The sequence below is a fragment of the Dromiciops gliroides genome, chromosome 2 (assembly GCF_019393635.1).
Source record: "Dromiciops gliroides isolate mDroGli1 chromosome 2, mDroGli1.pri, whole genome shotgun sequence".
NCBI classification, from domain to species: Eukaryota; Metazoa; Chordata; class Mammalia; order Microbiotheria; family Microbiotheriidae; genus Dromiciops; species Dromiciops gliroides.
In genome coordinates, this window is record NC_057862.1 from 380,483,343 (window position 1) to 380,501,536 (window position 18,194).

At 36.9% G+C, this 18,194-nt stretch overlaps 1 pseudogene; it reads right to left on the reverse strand.

Annotated features, from left to right (window-relative positions):
* Positions 1–10,762: 10,762 nt before the first annotated feature.
* Positions 10,763–11,520, reverse strand: LOC122743394 (annotated as a pseudogene).
* Positions 11,521–18,194: the final 6,674 nt, after the last annotated feature.

The window sequence follows — 18,194 nt, forward strand, 5'->3', positions numbered from 1 at the left end:
CAAACTACAAGATATGTATGTATGCATGAATATATTTGTGTATGTGTATGATTTTTTAAAAGAACCTAAGTAAAATATGTCATCAGGAAAATATAAGTCCAAAAATGAATATGGATTTGTCCTATGCCTAGAATGAGGGATTATAGATCAACAGTCTGTTCTCAAGAGAACAAACAAATGTAATTCCCCCAAATCAGAAAAAGAGTCAACCCACTCCCTTCCAAGTGTCCATAGTTAATCAAAAAAGAAGATAACAGTAACTGATCAGCATGGAATCAGTTTTCAGATAATACATATGAGTTGCCTGAGAGGTATAATTGTGAAAAAACTTTTTGAATCAGGGAACTAATGAAAAAAAAGTGCCCAGGAAAGTGGGCTAGCTGTACCAAATCTGAAGCTTTATTATAAAGCATCAGTCATCAAAACTATTTGGTACTGGCTAAGAAATAGAGTGGTTGATCAAGGGAATAGGTTAGGCACAGGAGACACAGCAGTATATTACTTTAGTAATGTACTGTTTGATAAACCCAAAGACTCCAACTTCTGGGATAGGAACTCAGTATTTGACAAAAACTTCTGGGAAAACTGGAAGAGTGTATGGCACAAACTAGGCATAGACTAACATCTTATAGCTTATACTAAAATATGGTCAAAATGGGTACATGATTTAGACAGAAAAGGTGATACCATAGGTAATTTAGGAGAGGAAGGAATAGTTTACATTTCAGATCTTTGGAAAGGATAACAGTTTATGACTAAACAAGAGATAGAGAATATTATGAAAGGCAAAATGGATGATTTTGATTACATTAAATTTAAAAAATTCTACAAACAGAAACAATGCATCCAAAATTAGAAGGAAGGAAGAAAACTGGGAAACAATTTTTATGGCCAGTACTTCTGACAAAAGCCTGATTTCTAAAATATATCATGAACTAAATCAAATTTATCCAAATTCAAGGCATTCCCCAATTGAGAAATGGTCAAAGGATATGAACAGGCAGTTTTCTGATGAAGAAATCAAAGCTATCTATTGACATATGAAAAAATGCTCTAAATCACTATTGATTAGAGAAATGGAAATAAAAAAACTCTGAGGTACCACCTGACACCTATCAGATTGGCTAAAAAGGAAAATAATAAATGTCAGAGAAGCTGTAGAAAAATTGGAACACTAGTGTATTATTGGTAGAGCTGTGAACTGATTCAACCATTCTGGAGAGCAATTTGGAATTATACATAAAGAGCTATCAAGCTGTGCATACCCTTTGACCCAGCAATTACACTATTAGGTTTTCTTCCCAAAGAGATCATAAAAACTGGAAAATAATGGCGGAGGAAAGACATTAAACCCACAGGGCTCCTGATACAATCACCCCAAAAATAGCAATAAAAGAACACAAAAATACTGGCTGAGAGTTTTCTCCATTTACAGATAGATTTCAGGGGGCTGTGCTGGGCCATGAATAAAGCCTAACCCTGCAATCAGGCTGACACACCAGACACCCGCCAGAGGAATTTGCCCCAGTGCTTCTGAATTGACTGCAGCACTGGCGTCTTCTAGAACCGAGCGTGCAGTTGGGCTAAACAGCTGTCCTGGGGCCGGGGGGTGGGGGTGGTAAGTGCTGGGGTACCAGTGGACTGGGGTGAAGGATTACACTGTCCCACCCCAGTAGGTAACCAGGAAGAAATCCTGAGCGATGGGAGACCCAGGTGGGGGAGGGGAGCAGGGGAGCAGTCTCATTGGAAGCTGAGAACCACACCACAGAAAGTTTTGCTGGTTGGTTGCTTAATAAGTAAGCCTGAGGTTATCTCTGGATCTGAGAACAGGCCAGGTAAAATTAAAACCTGCCCCCCCAACCCAAAACACCTGGGACCCTCTGAAGCTGAGAACAGGAGTAGAGGTGAAAAACATCCCCCCCACCCCCACCCCCCAGTGGAGAGTTTAAAATCAAATGAAATCAAGGCCATGCAGGCTGAGAAGAAGTCCAACCATCCCCTGGGCCACTGTAGCTTGAACAGTGTGTCCTGGAAGCAGCACCAAACTTTAAGAAGGAGTTAAAAGCCAAGAAATAGTAAGCCAGGATGAGTAGGCAGAGAAAGCAGAAGACCATTGAAAACTTTTCTGGGGGTAAGGTAGACCACAATACAACCTCAGAAGAAGAAGATAATAACAGGGTCAAAGCTCCAACATCCAAAGTTTCCAAGAAAAATATGAACTGAACTGTTCTCAGACCATGGAAACTCTCAAAAGGCACTTTGAAGAGAAAGTAGGAGAAATAGAAAGAAGACATAGAGAAAAGGAGGAAATAATGGAAACGGAAATGAGAGTGATGCAGGAGAATCATGAGAAAAAAGTCAACAATTTAAAAAGCCAAATGGAAAAGGAGATTAAAAAAGTGTCTGATGAAAATAACTGCCTAAGAATTAGGATTGAACAAATGGAAGCTAGTGAACTTATGAGAAACAAAGACACAGTAAAGCAAATCCAATTGAATGAAAAAATAGAGGGCAATGTGAAGTATCTCCTTGGAAAAACAGCTGACTTAGAAAATAAATCTAGGAGAGATAATTTGAAAATCATTGGACTACCTGAACACCATGACCAAAACAAGAGCTTAGACACCATCCTCCAAGAGATTGTGAGGGAAAATTGCCCTGATATTCTAGAAGCAGAAGCTAAAATAGAAATTGAAAGAATCCACTGATCACCTCCTGAAAGAGATCCCAAAAGGAAAACCTCCAGGAATATTATAGCCAAATTCCAGAACTCCTAGGTGAAGGAGAAAATATTGCAAGCAGCTAGAGAAAAGGAATTCAAATACTGTGGAGCTCCAATAAGGATAAGCAAGATCTAGCAACTTTTACATTAAAGGACCGAAGGGCATGGAATATGATATTCCAGAGGGCAAAGGAACTGGGATTTCAGCCAAAAATCACCTACCCAACAAAACTGAGTATAATCTTTCAGAGGCCAAAATGGGATTTCAATGAGAAAGAGTTCTTTCAAGCATTTGTTTGTTTGTTTGTTTGTTTTAAGGATCTCATTTTATTTTATTTTATTTTTGTGGGGAAATGAGGGTTAAGTGACTTGTCCAGGGTCACACAGCTAGTAAGTGTCAAGTATATGAGTCCAGATTTGAACTCAGGTCCTTCTGAATCCAGGGCCAGTGCTTTATCCACTGCACCACCTAGCTGCCCCTCTTTCAAGCATTTGTGATAAAAAGACCTGAACTGAATAGGAAATTTGACTTTCAAATACAAGACCCTAGAGAAGCATAAAAAGGTAAGCAGGAAAAAGACTTCATGAGGGATATTAAAAGATCAAACCATTTACATTCCTACATGGGAAGATAATACTTTGAAATCATAAGAACTATCTCAGTAAGAAATTAACAGAAGACAGGGCTGAACTGAATATGAAGGGATGATATTTGTAAAGCATTTATGTTTTGTTCTTTGTAGGGCAGATAGGGTGGGTGTTTTATGTCTGGGACTGGATTTGGGCTTGGGGCCTCTTGGGTCCAGGGCTGGTGCTTTGTCCACTGTGCCACCTAACTAATCCATGGTTACATCATTAAAATAGGGTTGTGTTAGATTAAAATTGGATATTAGATCATAAATCTCCCCTACTTAACCTTTCCCTTTATTTATCTCCCAGACTAGTAAATGGAAGAAGCTTCTGGTTTTCTAGATAAAGCCTTTATTGTATGGTAGTCACAAGGTGATGTTGATTAGAAGGATAGGAAAGTAGAAATACAATACAAATCATCTTAAATCTAGGCTTAGTCTATATTCTGTATAAAACTCACCAAAACCCAAGGCCACTTTTTGGGGAGAGAGACCGAGTCAAGCGCGTGCTGTTAACCAAGAGCCGGGCCGAGTCAAACTCCAGTCCGCGTCTGTCTGTGCAGCGCAGCCAGGAGACCAGCGGAGCAGGAAAAAGCACACTTCCATTCTCTCCTTACCTTTCAGCTCGCACCCCGGAAGTTGAGTGCATAGCAGGCAGTCTGACATGCACAGCAGGCGCAGTGGCGTGCGTAGCTCATGCCATTGGTCTCCTCCCCGAAAGGGTGGCCTTAAAGAAAAACTGGCGTCTTTCAGTTATCCTAACTGACTGTTAAAAAACTTTCATATTTTTTACCACATTTCCCCCCTTTGCTTCCTCAAGAAACAGAATGTTTCCTTGATGGAACAGTAAAAAGAATATAATAACTATTGCTACCTAATAATATGTGAACAACAATATAGAAAAGGAAGAGAGGAAAGTTGAGGTGTAGGATGAATAAACTGGGGGAGGGAGAAGGGGAGAGATGGTCTGGGGAGAGGTACTTCACATGAAGGAAACAAGAAAAAAGCTTACAGAAGAGAGTAGAAGAGGGGGAAGGAGTTGGGGAGTGAGTGAACCTCAATATCATCATAATTGGCTCAAAGAAGGACTAACATACATATACAAGTAGGTATAGTAATATATTTTTGCCCTGGGGGAGGAGGGAGGAAAGGGCAGATTGGGGGAGAGAGCAGTAAAAAGCAAAACACTTTCAAGGAAGATGAAGATATTCTACATTACTGCACCAGTATGAAATATTGAATTGCTTGATCTCATAGGGAGGGTTGAGGAAGGAGGGAGGAAGAAAAATGTAGAAGCATGTGGTTATTTTCAGCAATGCAATGATCCAATGTAACCCTGAAAGACTTATGAAGTTTGCAGCCCATTTGCAGAGAAAGAACTGATAGTATCTGAAAACAGATGGAAACACATTAATTTTTTTCTTTTCCTCTTTGACAAAAAAATAAAATAAAATAAATAAATAAATAAATAAATAAAAATTAAAAAAAATAAAAATGGGCAAAGGACCCACATATACAAAAATATTTATAGCTGCTCTTTTTGTGGTGGCAAGGATTTGGAAATTGAGGGGATGTTCATCAATTGGGGAATGACTGAAAAAATTGTGATATATGAATGTAATGGAATACTATTGTGCTGTAAGAAATGATGGGCAGGCAGATTTCAGAGAAACCTGGAAGGACTTACATGAACTGATGCTGAGTGAGATGAGCAGAACCAAGAGAACATTGTACACAGTATCAACAAAATTGTGTGTTGATCAACTGTGATACACTTGACTCTTCTCAGCAATACAGTGGTCCAAGATAGTTCCAAAGGATTCATGATGGAAAATGCTCTCCAAATCCAGAAAAAAAGAACTATGAAATCTAGATGCAGATTGAAACATACCATTTCTATTTTTTTGCTTTTGTTTTTTGAGGTTTTTCCTTTTTGATCTAATTCTTCTATCATAGCATGACTAATGCAGAAATATGTTTAATATGATTGTACAAATATAACCTATATCAGATTGCTTGCTCTCTTGTGGAGGGGGGAGGGAGAGGAGTGAGGGAGAAAAATTTGAAAGTGGACATCTTATAAAAACAAATGTTGGAAACTAACTCTAGATGTAACTGCAAAATAATAAAATACTTTTATGGAAAAAATCTCCTTGCATCAATCTTCTGATCTTACTGGCCTTTTGGTGAGCATAACCTAGGTCATTACATAAGGATCTCTAAACATCAGAAAGATGTGGTCCAGCTTGTGAGTCACATAGAGCTAAGTTCAAGCAATGCAATGAAATTTTCTCACAATTCGCATAATTGAATAAAGTTTTTTCACAAAACAGAAATTGGACTAGACCCATAATTGATCAAAAAGGGAACTGAGCTATATTTAGAATTGAGTCATAAGATGGAATCAGTGTGGTTTACTTAATTCCCACAATTCCTTCAGCACAGCTTTTCAGTTCTCCTAAGAGACATTGGTATAGGAATGTTCTGAGGCCAGTGCCCACTGTCATCATGCTGGGAAGAAACTCCAATGAAAATGCAGCTTACTAATTGTTCCAGCAGGTGGTATAGCCATGACTACTGAAGATCCAGAAATGAAAGTTCTTCCCACTAAAGTAATGATCATAGAAGCGTGTGTGTGTGTGTGTGTGTGTGTGTGTGTGTGTGTGAGAGAGAGAGAGAGAGAGAGAGAGAGAGAGAGAGAGAGAGAGAGAGAGAGAGAGAGAGAAGGAGGGATGGAGGGAGAATGATTCTTGGTTTCTAGGACTTTTTTTGGTTCAAAAGGTCATAACACATTTGGACACACAGAGCCCTTTACATATATTTGTATGATGCTTCCAGTTTACAAAAGGACTCTCACATTTCAGAGACTCATAGATTGTTGATACTGTACGAAAAATTAGACATGCCCAGGACCCTTATTTTATAGATGAAAAAACCAAGGTTGAGAAAGTTTGAGTGCCTTTCTATAGTCACATTACTATTAAGTGACAGAAATAAGGTTTGAATCAGTCTTTGAGTCCAAATCCACTGCTCTTTTCATTATACCATATATTTTCCCCCTTTGAAAACACTGGGTTTATACTAGCGTTTGAGTCTTTGTTTTGCTATTTACTAGTTATATGACCCAGAAAAGTCATTTAACCATTCTCAACATCATTCAATCAACATTTATTAAGCAACCAAGACTTAACAGGATTTATGATAGATGTTAGAATTACAAAGACAGAAAAAAGAAACAGTCCTTGACTTCAAAAAGTTTAAATTCTCCTGAAAAATACTGTATCTTTAACTTAACAATCCAAATTAACATCCATTTATTAAGGCTTCTCTGTCCTAGGAGGGCAGTTAGGTGTCTCAGTGCATAAAGTACAGACCCTGGAATTATGAAGACCTGAATTCAAATCCAGCCTCAGAAACCCACTAGCTATGTGACCTTGGGTAAGTCACTTAGCTATTTTCCTCAGTTTCTCAACTGTAAAATGAGCTGGAGAAGGAAATGAAAGACCACTTCAGTATTTTTTCCCTAGAAAATTCCAAATGGGGTCACAAAGAATCAGATAAGACTGAAAAGATTCAACAACAACATGTGCCAGTAACCCAAAAGATAAGGATATAAATGGTAGTAAAAAGATAGCCCCTGCTATCAAGGAGCTTGCATTTAAGTGAGGAAAGACAACACATGAAAGGAAAGTGAAAAGGATAGGGTCTTGGTGGCATAGGCACTTTGCAGTTTTCAGGAAGTTTTTGTCAAATAGTGCATCCTTACCATAATAGTTGCAGTCTTTAGATTTATCAACCTTAGGTATTAGGTCATTTGCTTCTTAATATTGTGCACCTATTATCTTCCTGTGACTGATCTTTCCATTTCTTAACCAGTACCAAATGATTTAGATGATTATTGATTTATAGTATACTTTAGGATATGGTACTTCTAAGTCCCACTTTTCCTACATTTTTCTCATTATTTCTCTTGTGTCTTGATGCTTTCTTCCTCTTGACCAAAAAAAAAAAAAAAGGGTTTTCCCCATAGCTCCATAAAGTAATCCTTTCCTATTTTGATCCTTGTAAAATAGAACAATGGCCCTAGAGTAAAGAAGAAACTTCTTTGATAATTCAAATGTGGCCTCAGACACTTACTATCTGTGTGAACCTGGGCAAATAATTTAACTCTGTTTACCACATTTGCTCATCTATAAAATGAGCTGGAGAAGTAAATGTCAAACTGCTATAATATGTTTGCCAAGAAAACCCCAAAAAGGGTCAGGGAAAGTTTGATGGATGCAACTGAAAATGACTGAGCAATAATAAATCCCTTAGCTGAGCCCATTGTTTTGATTAGTATCTGTTATTTTTATATATTCCCATTGCCTTATTCTTATTATTTTCTTTTTTAAATTGGCAACACTATTCATTAGGGATAGTCTTATAGTTTTATTTTTCTAGTTCGACTATCCCTGGTTTAAGTAGTCATATCTTATTTTTATCATAGAAGGAATTTGATAGGAACCTCTCCATTCATATTTTTCAAACAGTTTGTATAATAATGGAATTAATTTCTCTTTAATGTTTGCTAAAATTTGCTTATGCAGATATATAGTCTGGGGCATTCCCAGCTTCTTTAAGGATTTGTTTTATATCTTATTCATTTTTTCCTATAAACTCAGTTGTTTGAATTCTTTCTTTCTTGTTCTATAAAAAAATGGATATTTTATATTTTGAAAATATTCATCCATTTCATTTATTGTTAGTTTTATTGTCATATGGCAATATATAATAATTTTTAATAATTTTGTTATGCTTTCTTCATTTGTTGTGAATTCCTTTTCATTTTAGATATTAATACTTTGAGTTTATCTTTCTTTTTCAAACAAATGAATTAATTGTTTATTTTATTGTTGTTAATTTTTCCACCTGAATCCTATTTTTGTGTATTAATTTATTTTTACGTATATTTTGGTTTCAATTTTGTTAGTCACTTCTTTTTTTTTCACAATTTAATGTCAATATTTATTTCGGAAATTTTAAATGGATTTCATGGATTTTTTCATTACACATCAAATTAATTTTCTTTTGTTTTACTTTCCTTTGTAGAAAAAAAATATTTTGAGATGTACATTTTACCAAAGGAGTTCTTTGACTAGATCCTACAAATTTTGGTTTATCTCATTATTGTCATTTTCTTTGATAAGTTATTCATCACTTTTGTGATTTGTTATTTGATATACTAATTATTTAGGATTAAATTATTCAGTGACCAAATAATTTATAATTTTCTTCATTGAATTTCTATTCAATATATTGTTCATTGTATTTAATTTAGGAAAATATATGTTTAATATGTTTGCTTTTTTGAACTATTTTAGTTTTTTATTCTCTAATACTTGGCCATTTTTCCCCTGCAAATGTGTCATGTGATATTCAGTTACATAAATACTTTCTTTTTTCCCATTCAGCAATTCCCTTAGATCTATCATATCTAAATTTTATAAAATTACATTCAGTTCCTTAACTTCTTTCTTATTTATTTATCCTCGGATCTATTTTTGAAAGGGCTACAGTGAGATCCCTTACTATTGTAGATTTAATGTCTATTTCTCTGAGTAATTCATTTAGTATTTCCACTTAGTATTTAGACACTATGCCATTGAGTATTTATATATTAAATATTTATATTAATCCATTTTCTATGTTACCTTTTAGCATCATGTAGTTTTGCTACTTCTTTCTTTGAATCAAGTCTACATTTACTCTTGCTTTTTCTTTAAAAAAAAAAATAAGGGCAGCTAGGTGGCACAGTGGATAAAGCACCAGCCCTGGATTCAGGAGTTCCTGAGTTCAAATCCGGTCTCAGACACTTGATACTTACTGGCTGTGTGACCCTGGGCAAGTCACTTAACCCCCATTGCCCCACAAAAAATTAAAAAATAAAAAAAAATAAACATTTTTATTTATAGTTTTAGGTTTCAATTTTTATCCCTCTTTCCCTCCCTCCTATCCCTCCTCCATGAAGCAGTAATCATATATGAGTTATACATGTATGATTATGTAAAACATGACCTTATTTGTTATTTTGTACAAGAAAACTTTATTAAAAGGGAAAAAAAATGAAAGAAAGTGAAAAATCCCATGCATCAGTCTGTTCCATCAATATCAGTTCATTCTTTGGAGGTATATAGTATGTTTCATCAATATAGTCCCTTGGGCAAAAATGTACATCTTGATATTTCCCTGCATTCATTTTTTAAGTAGATGTTCAGCGTTGTGTCTTCTATTTTTCTCTTCCATTTCTGTGGTTTCATAGTTGAACATTTTAGCATCCCAGGTGGCAAGAAATTGGAAACCTAGGGGCTGCCCATCAGCTGGGGAATGGCTGAACAAGCTGTGGCACATGAATGCAATGGAATTCCACCTTGCTGCAAGAAACAATGAGCAGGAGGATTTCAGAGAAACCTGGAAGGACCTGCATGAACTGATGACGAGCAAGATGAGCAGAACCAGGAGAACACTGTATACAGTATCAACACTGTGCATTGAGAAACCATGATAGACTTGACTCCTCTCAGCAATACAATGGTCTTTGAACATAGTTCCAAAGGTCTCATGATGGAAAATACCCTCCAAATCCAGGGGAAAAAAAGAAGTATTGACTATTTCTATTGTTCTTGTTGTTTTTCTTTTTTGAGGTCCCCCCTTTGCTCTGACTCCCCTCCCACAACATGACCAATGCAAAAATATGTTTTATGTGATTGTACATATATAACCCATATCAGATGACCTGCTGTCCTGGGGAGGAGGGAGGGAGGGGAGGGATGGAGAAAAACCTGAAACTAGAAATCCCATAAAAACAAATGTCAAAAACCATCTCCAAATGCAACTGGGAAATAAAATATTCATATGGAAAAAATAAATAGAATAAAATAAAATATTTTAAAAAGGAATTTTTGATCAATTAATATTAAACTTATTAAACATATATGGACTGGATATAAGGGATACAAATATAATCAATGAAACAACCCTACTTGAAAGGAGTAGTAGTAAGGAGGGTTTCACTTTAGAGAGGGGAAACAATATTTAATTTCCCCTAAAGAAAAGAAGGAGGGAAGGCTGGATTTTGCTATGCAGAGAAAAAGGTAGGAGACTGAAGTTGGAGTCACTTAAAAGTGGTGAGAAGGGTACTTCCTCCCTGCAACACTCAGTAGTGGTGTGGGGTTTGTGAAATCCAATGTGTAGGGGGTTGGAGGTTTCCAGATAAGTTTTGATGGGAATGAACCCAGATTGGGCGGAAGACAGGGTTTCAGGAGAGCCATGCTCTGTCAGGCAGGAAGCTGGAGTCCAAGGGTCTCACACTGGTAGTAATTTTGGCTATGGTTTTACATATAGATTGGAGAGATTTCTTTCCTGATGAGGGTTAAGCCCAGAGAAGTAACAGCAGTGTCAAAATCAAGAAGGGGAAACTGGACTTCCAAGTGAAGATGCCTGGGGTAGAGCCAAAACATAATATTTAGCCATAGCTTCTTTGGGGTTTCCCTGGGCTGGGTCAAACCACATCTGGATACATTTGCCACTGCCCCGACCAAAAGAGCTTGCTTTGTAAGAATGACTCCAAATATTCTCACATAGGGAGGCTGGTGTTGGAAAGTAAAAGGTGAATGGGTGTCAGGCAGCCTTAACTGGGCACTCATTAATCCCTGAAGTCCAATTCCAATGTTTCTGCTAGTTGTCTTTGCAGGTATATGAAGTTTGGCAGTCCTGCCACCACTGGTTACAATCCTTCCTGCACAGGGGAATATTCAGGGTCCATTTCTTCCTCCAACTTGAGGATACCAGCTGTGTCCAGGGTCCTAGGTTGGGGGAGCACTCATAGAGACATATGTCCTGGATAAAGTGGCATCTGCAGGCTGGGGTCATCATCCCACAGTGGTTATAGTTGAAGTGGTACAGGGAGGAGGCATCGTCTTTGTGAATGGCAACACTGCTCTTTGCTGTGCAACCGGTTATCTTCTTCCATGGGCTACACTGGTTATGAAAGACATCTTCTGGGCCATGCTGGAACTTGCGGTGCTTAGAATCCATGCAGACATTGAGCAGATCATTACCCTTCTGAAGTCCTTTAGCCATGGCCATGAGGCCCAGGAACAGCAACCCCCATCCCAGTTGAGTCATGGTCTGAGGGACGTGGCTGCAGTAGCTTCAAGACACTCTAAAGAAACCTGGAGGCCACTCTTGCTTTTTCTGAGACAATTATTGCTATCCCAGCTACAATCTCTTCCTATTTTAATTTATTATGAATCTTCATTTTTTTTGGGGGGGGGGATGTGTATTGTAAGCAACTTTTTGGTTCTACATTCTAAACTATTTTGCAATCCTCTTCCATTTTAGGGGTGATTTTATTTTACATTTATAATTGGGGGTAGAGCAAAGATGGTGAAGAAAAGGCTGTGACTCTTAGAGCAACCAACAGATCTTTCCTCATACCTCTGAAAAAGGTCATAAGACAACTCTTGGAGCAGAAGAACCAACAAATTTAAAAAGTGAGATCATTTTCCAGTCAAAGATGGCTTAGAAATTCAGGAGGAGGGGTCTGTTTTACCAGGATGATAGAGGAGCTCAGCATACAGCACTGATTCAGCCCCAGGCAGACCATGTTTCTAGAACCTCAGAATCTATAGCATCAGTGGCTTCTTCTGAATCTCAGCTTATGGACCAGTGAAGGGGTCCAGCATTTAACCAGGGGGAAATAGTGGGGCTCTCTGTGGGAGCAGAGGTGAAGCATGTTGCCCAGGAAGCAGAATTGAATGGCAGAGGCCCAGTGGGGGAGGGGCACAAGCACGCCAAGCTTGCAACCACAGAGAATCAGATTTCAATCAGATGTCTTCTTCTGGGTTAAAGAGCAAGCGGACCCATGGTTACTCACAGGCCAGGTGAGCTCAGAACTTTCCTCTCTTTAAGTCATACTACCTGGGATCCCCTGAAACTTGGAACAGTACATCCTGGAAGTAGTGTTCCACTTTAAGAAGGAGTTAAAATCCAAGAAATAGCCTAGTAAGATGAGCAGTCAGAGAAATCACTGGACCATCGAAAGTTTCTTTGGTGAGAAGGTAGATCAAATTACCCCCTAAGAAGAAGATAATAGCAAAGTCAAAGCTCCTACATCCAAAGCTTCCAAGAAAAATATGAATTGGTCTTAGACTATGGAAGTGATCAAAAAGGACTTTGAAGACAAAATAAGACAGGTAGAGGGAAAAGTAAGAGAGATAGAAGAAAAAATGGAAAGAGAAATGAGAGAGATGCAGGAAAGTCATGGGGAAAAAAAGTCAACAGCTTGAAAAGCCAAATTGGCCAAATGGAAAAGGAGATAAAAAATCTCTCTGAAGAAAATCATTGCTTAAGAATTAGGATAGAGAAAATAGAAGCTAATGACTTTATGAGAAATCAAGACACAATAAAACAAATCCAAATGAATGGGAAAAAAAAGAGGGCAATATGAAATTTCTCCTTGGAAAAAGAGCTGACCTGGAAAATAGATGCAGGAGAGATTATTTAAAAATCATTGCACTACCTGAAAACTGTGACCTAAAAAAGAGCTTAGACATCATCTTCCAAAAAATTGTCAGGGACAATTGTCCTAATATTCTAGAAGCAGAAACTAAAATAGAAATTGAAAGAATCCATTGATCAACTCCCGAAAGAGATCCCAAAATGAAAACTTCCAGGAATATAATAGACAAATTCTAGAGATCCCAGGTCAAGGAGAAAATATCACATTTACAGTTATAATCATTAATTTTATCCTTATCTGCATTTTATCTTATATTCTCTTTGCAATTACCCCATTTTTTTTACAAAAAAGATGTGGTGAGACAAAAAAGTATGCTCAGCACTAATATTCTATTTGATGTGATAAACTCCCCAATCATTCTTCCCTAATCTTTTTTAACCTATTTAGAACATCTCTTCATAATCTACACACTTAAGTTATAGTTTGTTTTATGATTAATTCTTCATAGAATTTTCCTTTTTCTTCGTCTCCCCTCTACCAGTTCCTTTTTTATTCCCTGCTGAAGTGAATGTATTTCTACAATAAACACTATGTGTGTTCCATCTTCCTTTATGGTTTGAATGTAAGATTCAAGTGATACTATTGTTCACCACCTTTTTTGCCTTCTGAATAGAGTTTGCTATTTTCATATTCAATAAAGATAGTATATTCCATTATGTTTCCTCTGCTTATGTCTCTTCTATATTCAATTCACCCTCCTTTAATTTTTTTTCCCAAGAATCACAAATTAGCCCCTAATCCCTAAAATATATTAAGGAGATGCTGATGTCATCTACCCCACAAGAAAGTAAAAACTAGGGGTGGAGCCAAGATGGTGGAGGAAAGGCAGCGACGTCCCTCAGCTCTCCACAAGACACCTCCAAATACATTCACATAATGTCATGACACGTTTCCTTAATCAACAGGACCCACAAAAAGACAAAGTGAAATAATTTTCCATCAAAAGGCAACTTAGAAGGTCAGGAGGAAAGGTCTGTTGTACTGGGGTGAGAATAGAGAGCAGTTTAGCATAGGTTGCATCAGCACAGACCAAGACCTAGCAAACCAGAAGCAGGCCTTGGGAACCTCTGAATCAACAGTAGGATCAACTGCTTCTGGAACTCAGCCCACAGACAGTAAGGGGGTCATACAATTGGCCAGAATGAGATTATAGGGGTCTCTTTGCTAGCACTGAGGCAGAATTCTGTTGTTTTGCCCATACTCTCATCCAGGTTGCAATCTTGGGTGGTGGTCCCAGGTGGGGGAGGAGCAGAAGCACACTGGAGCTTTTAGCCACAGTGGAGTGAGACTCTGTCCATAATTCCAGGGCAGAAAAGCAGGCCTGTGGTTGCTTGCAGACCAGAGCACTGCAGAAGCCCCCTAAAGCTTAGGACAGTGTGCCATCCACCCTGGAAGCGGTACCCCACTTTAACAAAGAATTAAAATAAATTGGGTAAATGACGAAACAGAAAAACATTCTTACAATGGAAAGTTTCTATGGTGACAAGGAAGATCAAAACGCACCCTCTGAAGAAGATAACAAAGTCAAAGATCACATTTCCAAAGCTTCCAAGAAAAATATGAATTGGTCTCAGAGCATAGAAGCACTCAAAAAAACATCAAACCCCACAAACTTTGAAAATAAAATAAGAGAAGGAAAAGAAAAAAATTGAAAGACAAATGAGAGTGATATAAGGAAATAATGAAAAAACGTCAACATCTTGGTAAAGGGGACAATAAAAAAATACTGAAGAAAATAACACCTTAAAAAAAACAGACTAGGCTATATGGTAAAGAGGTACAAAAAGTCAATGAGGAAAAGAATACCTTGAAAAGCAGAATTGTCCAAAAGGAAAAGGAGGAACAAGATTCTCTGAAGAAAATAACCCCTTATAAATTAGGATTGAACAAATGGAATTTAATTCCTTTATGAGAAATCAAGAAATAATAAAGCACAATGAAATAATGAAAAAATAGAAAGAAAAGTGAAATATATCAATTGAAAATAAATGGACCTGGAAAACAGATCCAGGAGAGATAATTTCAAAATTATTGGATTACCTGAAATCCATGATCAAAAAAAAAGGCTAGACAACAACTTCCAAGAAATTGTTGGAGAAATTTGCCCTGACATTCTAGAAGCAGAAGGTGAAAGAGATCCCAAAATGAAAACACCAAATAATATTATAGTCAAATTCCAGAGCTCCCAGGTCAAGAAGAAAATATTATAAGCAGCAAGTGGAGCCACAGTCAGGATAACATAAGATAAAGTAGCTTCCACATTAAAGGATCATAAGGCTTGGAATGTGATATTCTAGAGGATAAAGGAGCTGTAATTACATCCATGAATCACCTATCCAGCAGAACTGAGGATAATCCTTCAGGGAAAAAATGGCAATTCAGTGAAAGAGAGGACTTAAGGGCATTCTTGATGAAAAGACCTGAGCTAAATAGAAAATTTGACTTTCAAATACATGACTCCAGAGAACCATAAAAAGGTAAACAGGAAAAAAGAAGTAATAAGGGATATTAAAAAGTTAAACCGTTTACTTTCCTACATGGGAAGATAATACTTGTAACTCATAAGAACTTTCTCATTATTTGGGTAGCTGGACAGAGGGCATAGGTGTGAGTTAAATATGAAAGGGTGATTTTTTTTTGCGTTATCTGTTTCTTTTTTTTTGGTGAGGCAATTGGGGTTAAGTGATTTGCCTAAGGTCACACAGCTGGTAAGTGTCAAGTGTTTGAGGCCGGATTTGAACTCAGGTCCTCCTGACTCCAGGGCTGGTGCTCTAAAAGGGTGATATCTTTAAAAAATAAAATTAAGCGGTGAGAGAGGAATGCAGTGGGAGAAAGGGAAAGGGAGAACTGGAATGAGGTAAAGTATTACATAAAAGAAGCAAGAAAAGGCTTATACAGTGCAGGGGAAGATGGAAAGGTGCTGGGAAGTGAGTGGACCTTTCTCTCATCAGAATTGGCTCAAGGAGGGAATAACACACACACACACACACTCAATTGGTTATAGCAATATATCTCATGTTGCAGTAAAGTTGGAGGGAAAAAGGATAAGGGGTGTGTGTGATAGAAGGGAGGACAGAATGGGAAAGGGGTCAGTTAGAAGCAAAACAGTTTTGAGGAGGGACAGGGTGAAAGGAGATAGAGAATAGAGTAAATTAGATAGGGAGGTAATAGGATAGAGGGAAATCCGATTACCAATAGTAACTGTGAAAAAATTTTAAGCAAATTCATGTGTTAAAGGCCTCATTTCTCAAACACATAGAGAAATAACTCAGATTTATTAAAATAAAAGCCATTTCCAAGTTCATTAATGATCAAAAGATATGAACAGTTTTCAGATGAAATAATCAAATCTATCTATAGCCATATTAAAAAAAAATGCTGGGGGCAGCTAGGTGGTGAAGTGGATAGAGCACAGGCCCTGGAGTCAAGAGGACCTGAGTTGAAATCCGGCCTCAGACACTTAACATGTACTAGCTGTGTGACCCTGGGCAAGTCACTTAACACAAATTGCCTCACTAAAAACAAAAAATCGCTCTAACTCCCTATTGATTAGAAAGACTCAAGTTAAAACAATTCCTAGTTATGACCTATTGGATTGGATAATGGGACAGCAGTGGAAAATGACAAATGCTGTAGGAGATATGGGCAAAGTAAGACATTGATGCACTGTTGATGGATTTGTAAACTGATTCAATCATTCTGCAGAGCAATTTGGAACTATGGCGAAAGGGCTGTAAAACCTTGGGTACTCTTTGACCTAGTAATACCACTACTAGGTCAGCATCCAAATACAGATAAAAACGCCAAAAGTTAAAGGACCTATATGTGCAAAAGATATTTATGGTAGCCCTTTTTAGGTGCACAGAATTCAAAATTGAGGAGATGCCTATCCATTGGAGAATGACTGAACAAATTATGTGATGAGATTATGACGGAACACTATTGTACTATAAGAAATGATGACCAGGCTGCTCTCAGAAAAACCTGGAAAGACTTGCATGAACTGATGATGGAAAGTGAAATATACTGTATATAAATAATAGCAATATTATTAGATGATAAGCTGTGAATTATTTAGCTATTCTCAGTAGTATAATAATTCAAGACAACTCTGAAGGGCTCATGATGAAAAATGAGAGCCATCTCCAGAGAAGAACTGATGGTATCTTAATACAGATTGAAGCTTAATTTTTTTAGTTTATTTTTTCTTGAGGTTTTTTTCTTGTCTATTTTCTTTTACAACCTGATTACTATGAAAATTTTTGAATGACTACATTTGCATAACTTGTACTTAATTGCTTGTGGTCTTAAGCAAGGGGGTGGGAGGAAAAGAGGAAGGGGGGAAGAGAATTTGTAGCACAAAGTTTTAAAAATGGAAGTTAAAAATTGTTTTTATATGTAATCAGGGAAAATAAAATTCTAAATATAAAAAGAAAAGAAAAAGTACATTATACAGTATTTTAGCTTACTTGAATTTAATTTTTATTTCTCTTTCTCTTGATTCTGTTCTGCTCTGATATTTTCATTACGAATTCTTGGAAGTTATTTAATTTAAGGCCTCCTCTTTCACCTATAGAATTAGGCTCAGTTTTGTGGGCTAAGATATTCATAGTTGTAAGTCTGTATATTTTAATTTTGGGAATATTGTATTTGAAGTTCTCTGTTTCTTTATAATAGCAATTAGCAATCCTGTACAATTGTGACTTTGGTTTGTTGCTATTTTAAGCCTCTATTTCTAACTTCCTAAATCATCTTACCCTTGATTGGGAAGTCTTGAATTTTTATTATGGCATTCCTGAGAGTTTGCATTTGGTGTTTCCATTTATGAGGCAACTGGAGTATTCTTTCTCTTTTTACTTTGTCCTTTTGGTCTAATAATTTTAGGTAGTTTCCTTCAATGATTTCATATTATTTGTAATGAATTTTAGGTAGTCCAATGCTTCTTGAATTATTTCTACTTGACTTGTTTTCCAGGTGTTACTTTTGCTATGGGATACCTTACAATATACTCTATTTTTTGAGTTTTTATTAATATTTTTCGTCTCATATTGTGTTAACTTTTATTTGGTCAATTCTAATTTTTTAGAGTCTGTTACTTTGATAAAGATCTTGAGCCTCTTTTTCCAAGTTGTTAATTATCCTTCCAAGTCTTTTATCTATTACTCATTTCTTTACCAAATCTTTCCATGTGTGCACTAATTTCATTTATCATACCTTTTTTTGTTATTTGCTTCATTTCTTCCAAGAAGCTTTGTGATGAAGTCATGTTTTTCTTTCAGAT